Source organism: Narcine bancroftii, chromosome 1 (genome assembly GCF_036971445.1).
Source record: "Narcine bancroftii isolate sNarBan1 chromosome 1, sNarBan1.hap1, whole genome shotgun sequence".
NCBI lineage: Eukaryota > Metazoa > Chordata > Chondrichthyes > Torpediniformes > Narcinidae > Narcine > Narcine bancroftii.
The window spans coordinates 344,478,689-344,498,219 of record NC_091469.1 but is presented as its reverse complement, the minus strand read 5'-3'; the positions used below and the strand labels follow the sequence as shown (position 1 = coordinate 344,498,219).

At 38.1% G+C, this 19,531-nt stretch overlaps 1 protein-coding gene across 1 annotated transcript in view; it reads left to right on the top strand.

Moving 5' to 3' along the window:
- The window catches only part of LOC138749252 (cadherin-18-like), an 800,124-nt gene that overhangs the window by 524,776 nt on the left and 255,817 nt on the right, over positions 1-19,531 (top strand). The window lies entirely within an intron of this gene.

Sequence of the window (19,531 nt, the reverse complement as noted above, 5' to 3'; positions counted from 1 at the left end):
GTGACCACAGCTCCCTTAGATTCAACGTAGCTATGGTAAAGGATTTTTAAAAAACAGACAAAATGGGTAAGTGTTTAACTGGGGGAGGGCTAATTATGAAAGGATGAGGAAGGAACTAATGAAAGTACATTGGAAACAGATGTTCAAGGCTGAAAGCACAGAAGTAACATTGAGGAAGTTTAAGGGCCACTTGTGGTGGGTTCAGGATAGGTTTTCCCCATTGGGACAAGAAAAATATGGTAGAAAAAGGGAACCATGGCTGAGGAAACTTGTCAAGAGCATATGTTAAATATAGGAAGCACAATACAGGAAGGGTTCATGAAAAATATATGATGGGCAGGAAGGAGCTTAAGAAAGGATTGGGAGAGCTTGAATGGGGCATGAGAAGCCCTTGGCAAGTAGGATTAAGGAAAATCTCCAAAGTGTTCTATATGTATGTGAAGAACAGAAGGATAATGAGAATGAAGGTGGAGCTGCTAAAGGATAAGGGAGGAAACGTGGAGGCAGAGGAGATTAGGGAGGTCCTAAATGAATACTTTTCTTCAGTAGACACAGAGCAAAGGACCGTGATCAAAGTGAGGTCGAAGTAGTACAGCCCTGTGTGCTGAATAATGTGGAGATTAAAGAAGATAAAGTTTTGGATCTTCTTGAAAACATCAAGATTGATAAGCTCCCGGTGCCGGATCTGATATACACCAGGTTACTCTGGGAAGTGAGAGAAGAGATAGCTGGGGCAGTAGCTATGAATTTTGAATCCTCTTTGACTGCTGGACGATTGGAGAATAACAAATGTGGCCCCTTTGTTTAAAGAAGATAATAGGGAGAATTCTGGGAATAATAGACCAGTGGGTCTTATGTCAGTGGTGTCCAAAATATTGGAGAGGTTTCTTAAGGATAGGATCTTTGAGCTTTTGGAGAAGTACTTCTATTTGATGTTAGTCAGACTGGCTTTGTGAAGAAAAGGTCATGCCTCACAGGCCTAATTGAGTTTTTTAAGGAAGTACAAAATAAATTGACGTGGGTAGGTTGGAGATGTGGTCTACATGGATTTTAGCAAGACATTTGTCAAGGTCACCCACGAGAGACTCATCCAGAAAGTTTAGAGGCACGGGATCAATGGAACTTGGGCTGTATGGATAAAAAAATATATAGCTCGTAGGAAGAAAGCAGAGGGTATTCTGCCTGGAGGTCAATGACTAGTGCAGTGCTGAAAGGATCTGTTGTGGGAACTCTGCGCTTTGTGATTTTTATAAATGACTTGGATGAAGAAGCGAAAGGATGGGTGAATAGGTTTGTGGATGACACGAAGGTTGGAGAAGTTGTGGATGGAACTGAAGGTTGCAAGAGGTTATAGACAGGATGCAGAATTGGGAAGAAAAGTGGCAGATGGAGTTATATCCGAATAAGTGTGAGGTGGTGCATTTTAGAACAAACCAAAAGGATGAGTGCAGGATTAATGGTAGGATGAAAAGAGTTCAAATCCATACATCCCTCAAGGTTGCTGCACAGGTTAATAGGATAGTTAAAAGGCCTATGGGATGCTGGGCCTCATTAATAGGTGGATGGAGTTCAGGAGTAGAGAGGTCATGTTGCAATTATACATATATTTGGTAGGACCACATTTAGAGAATTGTGTTCAGTTCTGGTCAAATCATTATAGGAAGGATGTGGAGGCTATGGAGAGGGTGCAGAGGAGATTTACCAGGATGTTGCCTGGATTGGGGAAACAAGTCGTATGAGGCAAGGTTAGCAGAGCTGGGACTTTTCCCTTTAAAGCATAGAAGGTTGAGAGAAGACTTGATAGAGGTTTACAAGATTATGTGAGGCATAGATAGGGTGGACAACCAGCACCTGCTTCCCAGGACAGGAATAGCAAATGCCAGAGGTAATATGTACAAAGTGATGTGAGGGAAGTTTAGGGGAGACAACAGGAGTAAGTTTTTTTAACACAAGGAGTTGTGGGTGCCTGGAATGCCTTGTCAGGGATGGTGATGGAGGCTGAAACATTAGGGACATTTAGACAAGGCATATGGAGGAAAGAAAAAAACAGAGGGGTTCAGGGTGGAGTGGGTGTAGTACTTTTTTAAGGAATATATGGGTTGTCCGACATAGAGGCCTTAAGTGCCTGTACTGTGCTGTTGTGTTCTATGTTCTATGTTGTTGAGGAGTTTGATGGTGGAGGGCAACAGCTGTTCCTGAACCTGGTGGTGCGAGTCTTTGGCACCTACACCTCTTTGCTGATGGTAGCAGCGAGAACAGAACCTGTGCTAGGTATCGTGAAGCCTTGATGATTGTGGCTGCTCTCCAATTGCCTATAGATGCTCTCGATGGTAGGGAGGGTCTTACCTGTGATGTCATGGGCCATATCCACCACCTTTCTCAGGACTTTATGGTCAGGTGTATTGGTGTCCCCATTCCAGACTGTAATGCAGCCAGTCAGCACACTTTTCACCTCAGCTTTGTAGAAATTTGTGCAGATTTCAGCTCTCATACCAAACCTTCACAAACTCCAGAGGAAATAGAGGTGCTGATGTGCTTTTTTTCCCCAATGCTATTTGTGTGTTGGGTCCAGGAAAGATACTCCAAGATATTGACTCCAAAGAACTCATATTTGTTCACCTTCTCCACCTCTGATCCCCCAATAATCACTGGATCATACATCTTTAATTTTCCCTTCCTTGATTCTAATTGAGAAATTCAAATCCCTGCAGCCAGACCAGATGGTCCTGCAATGCTCACAGCCTGGGCTGCATGACAAGAAGAGGGAAGAGGGAGTGGGCACTGGAGAAGAGCGGAGTAATCAGTGCATGCTGGAGTCAGTTTCTCCTCGCTCAGACCAGGCCACACCACAGCTGAGTTATGCCAGTGTGAGGTGTGCGATAGGAGGGTTGGGTAAAGCTGAGCGTGCTCTGGAGAAGCAGCTGCAGAGGTCAGAAAGCTGAGTCTGGGCCAGGAGAGCTCTGATGAGGCATGTCCTACCTGGACAGCGTCTGTCCAGGCACTCTGTCAGTGGGAAAGCAGGGTGACAGATGGGGAGGAGAGGCTCCAGGTGTGTCCCTAATGAAGATCTTATCCAGGAGTCAAACCAGAATAGAGCTGGAGCTGGCAGCAACAGTGAAGATCTAATCAATGGCCACTGGCAAACCGTAGCCCCACCAGATTCAGTGTCAGCACCAGGCAGTGCAGAGGGTTAGAGCACTCCATATCCCAGCCTATGCTCCCAGTAGCCATTCTTCCCATCTCATCAATGACTGGGAAGAGTGGGAGACAGGGAAGAGCATAGCTGTGTACCCTTAACCTCGGTCTGCCGCAGGAAGAGGCTTTGCATTAAGTCACTTACTGCATTGTGTGCTTGGCTATGGATGCTGCAATGGTGCAGGTATCTGCAGAGACTAGTGGCAGCAGTGTTCCTGAAGAGAACACATCAGACACAAGAGCAGGAGTCACCCATTCAACCCGTCGAGCCTGCTCCCACATTCTGTGAGATCACAGCTGATCTGCCATAGATCCAAATCCGCTTTTCCCCTGTACCCTTAATTCTCCTATGATTCAAAAACCTTACTGTATATCTACTGCTTCCTTGCGCACAGATTTCCACAGACAATCAGTCAGCATTTTGAAAATATTTGGTATGTATATATGTACTTTTTTAATATTGAAAATAATACAAATTAGCAGTTTAAATAATATGTACATGAATAAATATCAATACATTCATATATTTCTTAATACTTATATTATTTGTTTGCAGCAAAATATGCACAAATGAATAAAAATGCGAATGTAATTTTTTTTCATATCTTGTGTCTCTCAAACATCTGAAGTTTTTCGTTTGTGGCTCTTATTTTAAGCAAGTTTGGCCATCCCTGATTAATAATGTTTGGGTAAAGGTAGTTATAAATTTTAAATTATTATCATATATTGTTTCTTTGATGCAACACCATTTTCTTTCTTTTTAATTTTTTTTACTGAGTTTGACATAATAATCATACATAATAAATAACGATTACAAAATGAATCATTTGTATACAAGCAAATACATACCAAAGGGAGAGAAAAAATAAGTAAGTAATAAAATGTGCATATCTACCTTAATACTTATTTGTAATTACTCTATAATCCAAACAGAACAATTAACGGACAGGGATCTAAGTTATTCTTGAAAATTGTTGATAGAGTTTGAAAAATCTCTTCCCAGAATCTTTCTACATTTGGGCATTCCCAGAACATATGAATCAGAGAGGCTTCAAATATTTTACACTTCTCACAAAAAATATCAATATCTGCATAGAAATAGAATAACTTAAGTTTAGGCGTATGAGTTCTGGGCACCTCCTTAAATTGTAATAAGAGTCTTGCACAAAATGAGGAATCATTAATCAAGCTGAGAATAGAGACTAATCTTCATCTAAAAATGTTACATTCAAGTCTCTTTCCCAATCTCTTTTGATCCCTGCCATTGGGACTGAATTTAAGTCCAGTAAATTATATAAATGCATGTTATTAATCCACCCTGGATTACATACAAATATGTTGTAAATATCTAAAAAAAATTTACCTATCTGAAAGATTAAATTTGGCTCATAATTGTTTGAAAGAAGCAAAATTATTTTGAATAAAAAGATCCTTGAAACTTTGAATACCTTTTCTATGCCATTCCTTGAAACCTGCATCTCACAAACACTGCTGAAATAGATGGTTATCTATAAATGGACTAGCCAGTGAAAACCCTTGATTTCAAAGAATTTCTAAATTAAGCCCAAACTCTCAGCCTATTTTTCATCAACAGATTATTTGCTAATTTGGAAATGGAAAATGGTAAAAAAGGATCCTAAAGTTGCCAACCTAGAGGTTTTTTTTTAGTAAAATGTAATTCCATTTCTACCCAGGAAGGGTGATTCACTAATTCATCAAATCTAATAATATATTAAAAAAATAGATATATTAATTGCCCAATAGTATAATCTAAAATCTTGTTTCTTCCTTGCCAAATATATGCAGAAATAGCCAAATCTAGCAAGCTGAAAAAGGATTTGGGGATAAAAATTTGAAACACTTGAAAAAGATACAAGAATTTAGGTAAAATATTTATTTTAATCAAATTAATACATCACCTCATTGGAAAGATAAGGGAGACCAACCTGATAATGATTGTTTAATCCTATCAAACAATACCCAGAAATTATCTTTCAGTAAATTTTTAAATGTGATTATATCTACTTTACATAAGTTCTAATGCAATGGAATCCAAACTAGCATCGATATCAAGTGATATCTTCAATGATTGATAGAAAAATACTTCATTGATATGAAAAACCATAACTATTTCCAACTATTGTTTTTGTTTATTGATCTAGGTAGCAGGAACTATTTTTTTAATTTTCACAATTCCAAAGTTAATTTATGATAATAAATGCAATTATTTACATTGCTCATATTAAACAGGTATGTTATTATCTGGTTTTGATATTAATTAATATAATGGCCTATGTTAGATTTTACCATCTATTATACTTGGATTCTTTGGAATAATATTGCCATTTTCTAGCTTCAACCCCATTTTTGATATACCAGTGAAATATCATGTAGAACGCATTACCCAAATCTTTGTCCAAAGCAAAGGAATATTGGAATTTACTCAAATTGGACACATAGCCAGTTCTCAAAAAGCCGATGTACTCTTATTATGTTAACATCCATGTGAGTTTCTGAGATTTTCTTTTTTCAAATATGCTCAATGTATGCTTTAGGTCATATACTTATATTATTTGGTAGATTGTGTACAAAAAATTGAATGTTTTAGTCAACAAATTAAAGTAGTTTTCAATTGAGAAATGGAACGATGGAACCAGTATTTCCTGGTGTCAGTTCTGCGCAATTGCTCAGCAAAAGGAAGTCTAAGGCGTTCCTTCTATCCGACAGCCTACAGGTCACCCATGTCAAGGGGCAGTACCCTTTTAGCCTCCCAGTTAGGGTCACAAAAAACCATGAATTGCAGATGGTGGTTAGTTTTTACAAGCAGATTCTACAAATTGGAATTTATGGTTGTAAAACTAAAAACACTGGGCAGATGAATCTGCTGATCAACGACCAGGGTTACCCATCTGAAGAAGGCAAACGGAAACCACTTCATTATTTTTCACATGTGTAATTGCAACATCGACGACAGTCTCAGCTCAAAGATGGAGCCTTCACTGAAGGAGAACAGGGGAGGCAACAACTACAATTCGGAGGGTCAGAGATTGTGATGGATGGAGAGACATAATCGCCCATGCCAAACGGCAAGACACCTCAATAATTGCCTTGTAAAACACCATAACATTGAGAATTTGATGTTTATTTTACCTCTCCAGAGACAATCACTAAATTATTTGAGTTGATTTTGAGTTATTCTGCATCTGGTTTTAACTAATATGCATAACATCAGCATCAACTTTCTACTTGAGACCCCTAACATGTTTGAGGTGGCTGAATTATTTAAGTAAAACACAGAAGTCTGCAGACACTATGATGAAGTAAAAACATAATGCTGGAGAAATTCAGCAGGTCAAACATAAAGTACACTGATTGATCTACTGTGTTTCTCCAGCAATGTGAATCATTTAAGTGCATGGTGGCTAAAACAAAATTGAATAGATACTAAATATGAATGATTAAGGCATAAAACAGAATTGTACTGAAATATTCAAATGAATCAAACAAGATTAATCCACAAAATGTTTTCCAAAGACCTGCAATTACATTTAAAATATATACGTCTTTCAGTGTGATAAAATCAGAAAAGAAATTCATTATTTTTGGGCTTGCTTTTCTACTCTATGAGGTTCTATCACATTGTAATTGCATCTCCAACTGGAGGTTTGTATTCAATGTTTGAATTTTTTTTAAACTGAACTATACCACTGAATCCAGTTTCCTCGTATTCACTCCTGTCACTAAATATCAGAGATATAAGTTGAATTTTTTCTGTTTTTACTTAACTTCCATAATTAAAATGCTGGAAAGATCAGACATCTGTGGAGAGTGAAACTGAGTTCACAATTTAGGATTGTGACCTTTTATCTGAACTAAGACAATTTACAAACTTTTTATTTTGGTTGGAGAGTAGGAGGAAGCCAGTAGAGAACGTGAGGTCAGGTGAGGTCAAATGGTTCTGGTACCAGTTGATAGTAGGTGGTAAAGGCTTTAGTCACAGCTGATCTGCCTGGAAGAGAGGAAATAGAAGAGATGAAATTAGCCAGAGGAAAGAGTAAAGTGCCAGAATAGTGAAACCCAAACATTTCAGTGCCTGGTAAAATGACATAAAAGGGAATGCTGGAAATGTCAGGCAGTCTCAGTGAAATATAAAACAGTTAATGTTCCAGTTAATGGCATAATAATCAGAGCTGATTAGTTCAAATGTAAACTGGAAAAATTGGTTATCTGTATTGGGAAGGATTGTGGCTGTCATGTGACAGCACTACCTAGTCAGAGGTAGTGCCAATCAAGAACCAGCTGCCAATCAAGGTCTGGTTCTGCCCCACTCATTAGTGCACACCTTACTGTTGGTTCCATGTAAATTTCCTGGTCTGGACTATTCAGCCAGCTTGTATTTAGCCTTGGGCCATTGGCTGTTGTAATTGGATTAACCCTCCTGGCACTGAGTCATGGCACCTTGTTAATGAGCTGGGCTGGACCCTCCAACACTATAAAGATGCCATGTGTTCTTTGTTCTCTCTTTGCCAGCTTGGGACCACCCTGCTTCACTCAAGGTCTAGAAATGTGAAAGAGCACTGGAGAAACTGTTGGTAAGATGTGCACTGCTGAAAGGGTTGGGAGCATTTAATTAGTGACCCTTGTAGCATCGAGCTGAGTCAAGGGGTGGTGGGGCATCATAGTGATTTTTTTCCCCCCTGATCATTGTATGCACCAGTTCATTGTGTGCATATTTTGTTCCCAAGCTATTTTCCCCACGTTCATTATTGTCTGCCATTATTTTCCCACAGCTGCTGTAAAGTTTGTGTGTGTGTATGCTGCATCTGTTACCATTTCCCACACTTGTCTTCTGTAAATAAAATACTATCAAAACTATGTCCAAAATCCTTGCCTTTGGGACCTACCAAATCTGTTTCCTCACTCACAACACTATATGAAATTGTTCAATTTCTTCTGGGCTGTGTCATGGTTTGCAAGTTGCAGAGCTGTCATTGAAGCTGGTAACTGAAATAGTAGAAAACCCCAAAGAAAAACAATTAATTGAAGTAGTGGGAACAAGGTTGTCCTTGAAGACTAAAGCAGAGGTGTTCTGCAAAGTCATCGTCCAAGTTACATGTGGTTTACCTAACGAACCTTGACACATTGAAATCACTGGATTCAGTTAAGTCAGTTGGAAGATATTCAAGTGAACTGCTGCATCTCCTGGAAAAAGGTTTTGCTCCTCCTTATAGTGACAAAGTAAAAGGGTTGCATGTTAACTGCCATTGATTAAATGTTGCCACCATCCATCAGCGGGAGGCACAACTACTATTTGTGTTGTTTCATCCTCCTGCTCCTCTGTTTAATTTCTAATATTTGTATTCTGTATATCACTAACATTTGTGTTTCCATAATCTAATATGATCTCATCAATCTCCTCAGATGCTACTTGACGTTGAGTTTTTCCAGCAAATTTGCTGTATTCTTTCATATTACCAGCTTTGGCACTTTTGGTTTGTTGTTTTTTTTTAAACTTGCTAAGTGTCTGATAGACATCTTTTTTTAAAAAGAAGCTTTTCACCCAGGTTACTTAAATTTGTCATTCTTGGATTAACATTTGATCCAAGAATTGTTATTGGCAAACGAGTAGCATCCAGTTGCAGTTGAAACAGATGCTTGGTTAAGATGTTCTTTCAATATCCACCATCATTCAAATAATTCTTGCCATTAATCTTTAATGAGACATTAACTACAATTAACAGAAATAGTTAATAGGTTTTTCCCTTTCCAAAAAGGCAAGCAGCCACAAAGCCAAATACTACAGTTGTGGGAAATCAGATCAAAACAAAACAAAGCTGATTAGCATTTGTCTGTTATTGAATGTTTGGCCGCTGGAGGAATACTGCCCAGAATAATTATTTTTGTTTACAAATTCTCCCTTCTGATTGTAGAGAACAGTTTATCAAAGTACCAGTAGCTCATATTGTAGGTTTTCACTGTGTACTACTTGTTTGTAAAATAAAAGTTATGTTAACGTTTTGGCATGAGTGGAATTTTTCCATTGGTGTCAGTGTGCTCGAATTCAAATAACCAAAACAAAAGGACAATGGAGAGAAATGTGTAATTCAAACGAGTGTCTGAAGCATGTTCTAATGCTCTACCCATCAATTTCCAAGAAATTAAAAAAGAAAAGTGTAGATTTCTCTTGGTTTATTCATTAGTAGTGAGTATTTATGAATTATTGGAGTTAACAACTTTATTCAGTGAAGTAATCAATACTGAATTCAGCACAAATATCCAGTTGGATCCTTTTTTTTTTAAAAATTGAAACTGGTTACAATTACATTGGTAATATCACTCTGTTCATTTATGTTAGATTCCTGATGGATATATTTTCATCTCTGAATAATCTGTAAGAAAATAAAATGCTGATAAATGCCTGACATGTATGATTTGCACATTCCCATGATGCATATGGGAATTAAAGGGGAAGGGTGATCTTTTGTTAAAACTGGGGACTATTTAAATAAAATCTCTGTGCGTGATTATTTATCTTTTCTGCTCTTTCCGTTTATGCAATGCTTTGGATTTCTATTACAATTTAATTGGAAATCTGCTGCATAGTGGAAATCAGATCATTAAATTTAGTATCACTACGGGATTCCCCTGAAATAGAAGGAGATAGTGACTATATATTATTTTGACAGGAGCAGAAGCAGCCTTAGCAGTGAGTATAAGTGTAGTGTTATAAATGGGTAGCTTGTATGTAACACATTCTTTGTGGTAGATACATAGGCAAAAAAAAAGGAGTTAAATGTTTCAGCAAGAAAGATTGATTTTCTTATACTCTAGATCAGGAGTCACCAACCTTTTTGAAACTGCAAGCTACTTCAAGGGTACTAGGGAATACGAAGGGCTACCAGCTTAATAAACATTTCTGAAATAACAAAGTTGCACGGTTGACCTTTATTTATATATTATTATTATTAATTAATGATATTCATCTATGTGAAGACACTGATCATGTTAATGATTCCTCACAATAATTATTAACAATGATTTAACAAGGTTGGAAACCGATATGTTTCAACATGCAACACTATTAATCTCTGCAACTGTTTCATTTTCAAATGATTACTTTTGCAACATTTCATAGGAAATCATCATCCCACTTTTACTCACCACTAACAACAACTTTTAACAAATCATGAACTATGTACCACGTTTGTACAAGTTATCAATTACGTAAGATTTAACAAAATCAACTTTCAGATTTTGTAGTAATCAAATCTGCAGCATTTTTAACAAAATCATCAAATCTGTCACACTTTACGAACACATTTGTCACAATTTTTTAATATTTGAATTTGTTGGAGTTAGTAAAATAAACATTAAAAGATGGGTAATTTAAATAAAAACATCATCTCCAACAGAATTTAACTTTGCTGTGGCACTGCCATGTTGCCACTGACAAAATCTGGTATTTTTTTTTGTCTGTCAGTGGGAAGCCTGGCATTGCATGCTGCTCACCAGGGTACTGTAATCTGGGGTGTAACTTGACACTGCAACTTGAGTGAGTCTTGCAGATGTGCATCGTTCTTGATGAAGTTCATGTCAGAAAAGACTGATTCACAGAGATAGGTTGAACGAAACAGGCTGGTAACCTTCATAGCTGTTGTGCATATACCAAGTTTCCGGACAAGTCGAAACTCTTCTAACCATCTTACTGGCCCCCAGTTGGACATCAGAGAGTGGATATGACGTCGGCTCCATTCTTCTCCTCTTTAAACACAGTGTTTGCAATTATTATCATTGTTTCTTTGAAAATCTCCCCGTCTGAAAATGCCACCTTCATCTTTATCAAAAAATGTGTAGCTCTGAATGAGGCTTTGGTTGTTTTTCGGGAATTTTTCACCGGCCTCGTGAAAAAAAGACTGCTGTTTGCCCAACGCTGCCTGCAAGTCACAGGCTTTTTCTGCCCATAGTGCGCTGCCCAGTGGGTAGTTAGCATGGTAGGTTTTGTGACACGTACTAAAGTGTCTCTCTACATTGTGCTGCCCCACAAATTAGACACACACTGTTTTCTTTCGCCATAGTAAAAAAGAACTCTTCCTCCCATTCACTGTGAAAATGATAAGTTTTCTTTTTTTTTGCCATGTTTTTGGGAGTTTAAACATTTAGTTTGTCATCTTCGCAGCACCCGCTAGCTTATTCAGCAAATGCTGAGTGTTGTCGTGCACAATACTGACCTTTGAACCAGACTAGATCAGAGTTCATGCATACTAAACATTTTTATTTTTAAAAATGTTTTTTTATTCAGGTACGCAATCCTTTATCTGCAACCCTTGGGGGACAGTGTGTTCCGAATTTCGGATTTTTCCAGATTTTGGAAAGCCAGATTAGAACCCACCCGAATTGCGCTGCCATCTCCCCCCACCCCCCCCTCGCCAGCCTGACTCGGACTGCGGGTCTTCCTCCCTCGCGACCTGACTCACACTGCTGGTCTCCCACCTGCCCGACTCATGCTGCCAGCCTCTCTCCTGCACCACCCCCATCCCACCAGCTCGACTCGCGCTGCCACTCTCTTCCCCCGCTCCCCCAACCATCCCAACTCGTGCTGCCGGACTCTTTCCCCCCACCAACCTTGTCAGCCTGACTCGTGCTGCCGGTACCTGTATTTTCATTTTCAAACCTACATCAATGCAAGTGTGATTCAAAAAGAATAGCAATACAATTAAATCAAATTTTAGATGGAGCTCATTGGTGACTAGTGCTATTTTTAGGACAGGCCTCATGGTCCCTGCAGGCGACCTGGTGCTTGGGGGCACCGTGTTGGTGACCCCTGCTCTAGATGGATACAAATAAAATTTCTGGGCTATTCTCATCACTTGTGCTCTATAAAAAAATCTTCAGTATATTTAAACTCAGTACTTCAAATAACTACATTCCTATTGGTCTAGAAGGTACCTCAATTTTAGATTGGACATGAATAAACCTATGGGAAAAAGTGACCTTTTAGAATGACATTTTTTTTGTATATTATGATTCTTGATGTATCGTAGATTATTCTGAGGAATGATTTGTATAAATTCCACAGTGGTTCGAAACTTTTGGTTTCAACTTTCACGTTAATTACCAACTTAAATGATGTTGGCTCAACTTTGATATTAAGTTTTTCTGTGAAAACAGTGGATAAAATAACTCCACTAATCTCGTTCTCTTACCATTACTTCATTGCTTCACTTGTTAATTTTTAGTGACATCTGCCTGAAATTTTTTTTCCAGTCAGCATTGTTAAATAGTTCACTTAATAGCTTCACATTATGTGGTGCTCCTGATATTTATTCCTGCTGTTCATTGATCTAAAGAATGAATTTCTAAGGCAGAGAGCTGCACAGAATCTACTAAATAGTGTGTTAACCATTGCCAATCAAGCATATCATTCCAACATTTATGGCATTAGGTTAAGGAGAGGAGGGCAATTTTCCTGGAATACTTTGGGTGCTAAAAAGCCAACATTCTTTCTGAGACTGACACTTATTTGCTTTTAACTCAAAATGCTATTTTGATAAAAGATTGGAAATACTGCACTGGGAAGATTGGGAAGGATACATTGGATTGCTGCCAAAAGTGGACAAGGAGAGGGAAATGAACAATTGTCCTGCTCCTATTAATGCAGAGTGACGAAGCAGCCTTTCTACTCGACCAAATACGCATAACCAAAGCTAACTGTAGTGCAATTGGCTGCACACATTAACAGCGGGCCCCAAATCATTTACTTGGGCACACCACCTTGAAGCAAATCAATATTGCTCAATGGTTTGATGTATTAAGACAAAATTAACTGCTGGGAATCTGAACAAGGAAAGAAAAGTGCAGGATTGGACATGTAAGAGAAAGTGGGAAGTCATATTTTCTGACCCAGCTGGAAGAGGTAGAAAGCAAGAGAATTGACCTCAACCTGCAAAGTCAAGGAGACTATGCCCTGACTCTGGATCTATGGATCTGAATCCAGCAACATTAGAAATTCAATGATATCACAGGAGTGAACAATAATGCATATCGTGCTCCACCCGCTAATAATGTTACTCCTTATAGCATGAAAACCATACTATTATCGACGAATAATCCCTATCAGTTCAGAGTCCTACATAATGGGCTTCAGCTCAGTCATTCTCACACTAATTCAAGTTATGTAACTATAACACATAGCTTCCACTTGTTGCCATCTGTTTGATGTGACTGGTCCATCACTCGTACATATTGTAGAAACTAACTGAAATACTTGTCTCTCAGATGGGAAGAGATGCCACATAATGAGAAGCAAATTACATGAAGCAAGAAAGGTACATATATCCTTACTCAGACTCCCAGAGAAGAGGTACTGTTGACCACTGGTAATTCTGCTTCTCACACATGATCTTCTTGTCATCTCTGAAAATCATCTTGAGGAAGATGACGCTGTGGTGGTCAATGACCCACATTTCCCCTGGCTACGTTCAGATCTCCCTGCTACATTCAGGCAGAAGGTACAGAAGCTTGAACTCCGGCAGTTCCAGGTTCAAGAACAGACATTTTTTTTCCAGCAGCTCTCAGGCTCTTGAACCTTCAGTTTTTGCCCTTACCACAAAATTACTTCAAGTCCATCAAATTTGACCACTGGGTATCAGAATATTTTTGCACCACAATCAACTGTATTTATTTATTGTTATATATTTATCTCACCCTCATTTACTGATGGAGGTATATTATATATTTTTTCTCTTCCTATATGCATATTGTGTATTCTATGTACAGTGGAAGCTGCAGCATGCAAGACTTTCATTGTATTAAAATGTTGTTCTTCCATATAAGACCACTGAAGTTCATCAAGTCATGAATTCATTCATGAATCTTCATGCATTCAGGTAATACTTTTCCTTTTCTATCCCTCCTCTTAACACACTTACCCTTATGCCTTTTTTTGTCATTTTCAGAGAACAACTTGGGCCCCTTCGTCTCTCTGTTCATCATCATTCCTTGGCTCTCGACCATTTTTGTCCTACCCCTATTTAAATTCCCAAAATGCATAATCTTATAATTGTTGTGATTAGATTCCATCTGCCTAAATTCTAGCTAGTTTTTTTTTAAAACTGATCTTGCTGTCACCTTAGACAACCTTATTCACAATACACAGCACTGCAACTTAATAATCATACCTCTTCCATTGACATCCAAGTCATTAATATATATCACAAAAAAGTCACAGACTTTTAATTAGAAAACCATTCTTCAAACATTGCCCTCTACTTGCTATCCAAGACCAGTTTGAGAGCCAATTACCCAGCTCATTCTGGATCCCCGGACCAGTCCCGCATGTGGAAGCTTGTTAATAGCCTTACTACAGTCCAGAATGACTGCCCTTTCTTCTTCAATTTCCTCCTCAAACAATTCAATCTGATTTGTATGGCAAAATTTGCCCTGCACAAAACCCTAATGACTATCCCTAAGCCAATTCCTGCCTTTTGAAAAATATGTAAGTCCTTCCCATTAGAATTTTCTCCAATACCATGCTTACCATTGACTTAAGACAATGTGATCCCAGTTATCTGGCTTCTCCATACTGTTTTTTTTCCTCCCCCAGTCTTTTAGTACTTTGCGTATGGCTAATGAAGGTGCAAAAGTCTCCATCAATGGCCCAACTATATCCTCCCATGTTTCCTGTAATATACTGGAATAGATCTAATCCAGCCTTACTGATCTATCCACTCCAATGCATTTCATGACATCTAACATGTTCTGAATACTGACATCTCCAGACGACCAATGTATTCTTCCCAATTCACTATCCTCCACGTGCTTTTCCTAGGTGAATACAGGGAACAAATGATCATTTTGGAGCTCGACCACTTCCTATTACTCCACACTTAAATTACCTCCATATTTCTTGAGGGGACCCAACATTTCCTGAGCTATTTCCTTGCTCTTCAAATACTAATTGAATAACATAGGATTTTCTTTAATATTACTTGGCAAGGATATTTCATTGCCTCTTTTTGCCCTCCTAATTTATTTCATAAATACTGTCCTACATCCTCTATATTACTTGAGAGGACTGCTTGATTGTAATTTCCTTTATGATTCATACATTTTTTTTCTGAACAAAGCTTCAATATCCTTTATTATCCAAGGTTCTCAGCTGGCCATCTTTACCCTTTCACTCTTACTGAAACACGTTTCCCTGAAACTCTTGCTACAGTAATCTTCCTCACTGATACAGCAAACCTGAAATTATCTTTATGTTCATCTTGAAGATGTCTATCATAATCTATATTTTTTTTCAGTAAGCAAACCTTTAGAAAAAAAAAATGTTGCCCAGTGTAATTAAAAGATCAATATAATGTCAATGAAGTTTACTCCTTTGCTGTCGTCTTTGATGAAGGGAAAGGAACAGAGGTGATAAGGAGTATTATTCCCAATTCTATTTAAATCTAAAGACTTTATTCTTGAATTATATTCACACATTTTCTCTCAGCATAATCTTGCAATATACAAAACACTCATTTGTCAGCACACTCTGGCCCTCAGACAAGATGGGAAACCCAACTACAGTATTGATTATTCTCGGATGTAAACATGTCCTGTGTGGGTGAGATTACTGAACAAATGGTTGTCAGTTGTTCATTGATTCTAAAACACCAAATCATCACTGAATTACTGTCAACTTTCCCATCAGTACAACTATCATTCCACATTGGCTTCTTTCCTACTCTGATTTGCCTCTAATCCACAAAATCATGGCAAATTACATGCAGTTAATTTACTAATGCTTTGAAAGAGCAATGCAACAGAAGAATGTTAAAGGATTATTTTACCTGCCAAATATTTTGGATGGGTATAATTTATCTATAATTCTAATGAACCCCTTAGCATTCATTGCACAGACAGAAAAACAACGTACTACCTTGGCAGAGATAATAATTTTATAAAGAAGAATGCAGTAGCATTAGACTTCTACCCTAGATATTAGATCTGAAGGTAGTTTGTACTAATTAATTATTCCAAGCGTGAAGCTCAATGCACAAGAATTACTGTTACGCCCAGTAAGATTTGATGTCTGTACATTTTAATGGACTGTAAGTCTTTTGGAGGTTGACTGATCTCTGAACTTGAATCTACTTCACTTCAGACACACAAAATGGAAAATTTGCCTTTTTTTAATGCCCACATTGACATTTGAGTCATTCTGCCTGTAACAACTGTTTTAAAGGTAACTAGTCATTATTTGACTCTTAGTCCAAATGTCCCAATTTAATTAAACGTTAGCTTACTGCAGGTACAATAATATTAATATCATCTTAATTAATTTCTCCATTTCTATCTAAAAATAATGATGGAAGATTTATCATAAACAAAATCATGAACATCGAATAGTTTTTGGAAAAAAAAATTAGAGAATTAGATTGTTTCTGTTCAATGCAATGTAAATAAGATATAGGACTGCATAAAGACAATATGACTTTTCAACCCTGTTTATTGATTACAGTGCCAATGACATGGATTCCAATCTGATGCTGTCTTAAAAGAGTTTGTATTTTCTCCCCATGTCTGCATTGGTTTTCCTGGGTGCTCCGGTTTCCTCCCACACTCTAAAACGTATAGGGTTGTAGGTTAATTTGTGTGTAATTGGGTGGCACGGGTTCAAATGTCAGGAATCGGCTTAAACTCTGCTGTAATTTTTTTTTAATCATTTATCTTCTCTTTCAAAGTACTTTATTCCATGGTTTTTGAGAAAGTGGTAATTGTCAGGGTAGGCTGAGTCATAGTGGTAAGGCTTTGTCTCAACAAGCTTGGGTGAGAACAGGCAAGAGGCCTGTTATGAGCCCAGAGGACCTCAAAACCCAGCAGCAATAGATATTCACCAAGACAAATGGTTACTTAAAAGTTGTTTTTAATTTTCTTTAAACATGAAAACAGAATCAACCTTTCATTCATCTATTATTAACTTAACTCCCTTCTAATTATAAGCGCACATGTAGGTAATATGTGTGTAAGTTCAGAAAAGTTCTTTGATTCACAGTCGAATCTCACTTCTCATTCCTCCAAGTTCACTGGTTGCAGGCAATTCTTATACTGTGCACAGAATTTAACATTTATAAAGTTCACCATGCTTTGGTGCCTGAAAGGTAAATGGTTACCGCTCAGGAAGGTTCTTGTCAGTTTTCAGAGGGAGATTAGTTGTTCCAGGACCTCCACAACTGATTTATTTTTAATTAGCCACTTCAGTGTCTTGTCAAAGAAACTTACCCCATCAGGGTTTTCCAGATGATAACCTCTTTCTTTCAGGTCACCCAGAGTTCCTTTTTGCTTCACTTATTCCAAGTGAAACCAGTCCTCTCCTCTTGCATGAACCACAAGGGCTTTGACCAGGCTGAAATAAGAACCCATCTTCCAAATGGGGTTTTCCACAAGCTTGCCAGCTTGTCCTGTTCCAGTCCCAGCTGCTGTTGCTGACTGTAAAACTGATCTCTCTCTCTCTCTCTTTCTCTCTCTCTGTCCCTCTGAGAGTAAAAGCATATTTGACTCTCTACTACATGACCCTCTTAGAACAACTCCAAACAATCTGCGGCTCTGACAAGATCTTTCATCTGTTGCCTTTTTGTAAACAACAATCCATTAGTGAAGTCTCTTGGGCACTCTTGCAAGGGCTATGGGACCGATATGTCCAGCATTAGCAGAGCTCCATTATTTCAAATAAGATTTGTTTTAAAGTGTTTGTATGTGACCTACTCTAACAAATCTTTCCCATTTTATCTCCCAAAACATATCACAGGCGAAAAATAGTAGGAGTTGAAGTGAAAAAAAGGGCCACCCTAAACAAAAAGAATTCAGTAGGTAGCCCCAGGTAAGAGCAGAGTTTAGATATCATATATTTTTCCTTAGTTATAAACAATGGGAATGGCAGCCAAGGCAGGGGAATGCTCCTCTTGCAGAATGTGGGTCATCAGCAAAGCCAGCAGTATTCCTGATGACTTCATTCGCAAGAACTGCATCCAGCTGCAGCTCCTGCCAAGCTGAGTTAAGGAATTGGAACTGGAGTTGGATGAACTACGGATCATTTGGGAGGCAGATGAGGTGATAGTCAGGAGTTATAGGAATGCTATCAAAATATAAAGGTACCAACTAGAGAGAATGCAATATTTGATCTCCTATTAAGGAATGAGGCAAGACAGAAGGCAGATGTATGTGTAGTGAAACATTTTGGGTTCAGTGATCATAATGCCATTTGTTTAAAATTACTTATGGGGATAGATAGATCTGGGCCTCTGGTTGATATTCTAAATTGGAAAAATCCAATTTTGGGGAAATGAGAAAGGATATAGTATGTGTGGATTTCAATGCATTCATTTCGATGGAGTATGATATCTCCAATATAAATAAATAATTTGTATCTTTAAATTAATTAATTTAAAGAGCCAGGATCCAGGATGTCATGGACTGATTGCAAGGCATTATCAAGGGTGAAGGTGAACAGCTGGAAGTGGTAGCACAAATGATGTCGGAAATAAATTCTGCAGCATGACTTCAGAGAACTTGGAAGAAGGCTGAAAAGCAGGACCTCCAGGGTGGTTATCTCTGGTTTACTTCCAGTTCCTCGTGCTAGCGAGGGAAGGAACAGGAAGAAAGGGGTTCTGAATGTGTAGCAGGGATTTCAATTCTTAGATCATTGGGATCTCTCTTGGAGAGGGATTGCACCTTAATGGGTGGGGGACCAATATTGTGGCAGGTAGGTTTGCACTGTTACATGGGTGTCTTCAAACTAAGTAGTGGGGGGAAGAAGATTAACTGGAAATATAACTATGGAGTTAAAGGCAAAGAGAGAATAAAAAAAAATTAATGAAGACAACAGAATTAACAGGGCAGAAAACTCAGGAAGGGATTGGAGAGTATGGCCAAGTGCAATAGGAATCGATGTGAAAGGGGAGTAATGGATTAAAAGTATTATATGAATGCACAAAGTATAAGAAATAACATGGTAAGGGGTGTGTCTGTTCATTGTAGAATAGGTAGAAGATAAGTATAAGTAAATTGTTATGGGCCCAGAGGACTCCAAAACCCAGCTGCAATAGAAATTCACCAAGACAAATGGTTACTTAAACAAAAGTTACTTTCAATTTTCTTTAAAAATAAAACAGGATCAAACTTCAACTTATTACTATTAACTTAACTTAACCCCCTTCTAATTCTAAGTGCACGTATAGATAATGTATATAAATTCAGAAAAGTTATTTGATACACAGTCCAATCTCACTTCTCACTCCTCCAAGTTCACCAGTATCAGGCAGTTCCTATATAGTGCACATAATTTAACTTTATG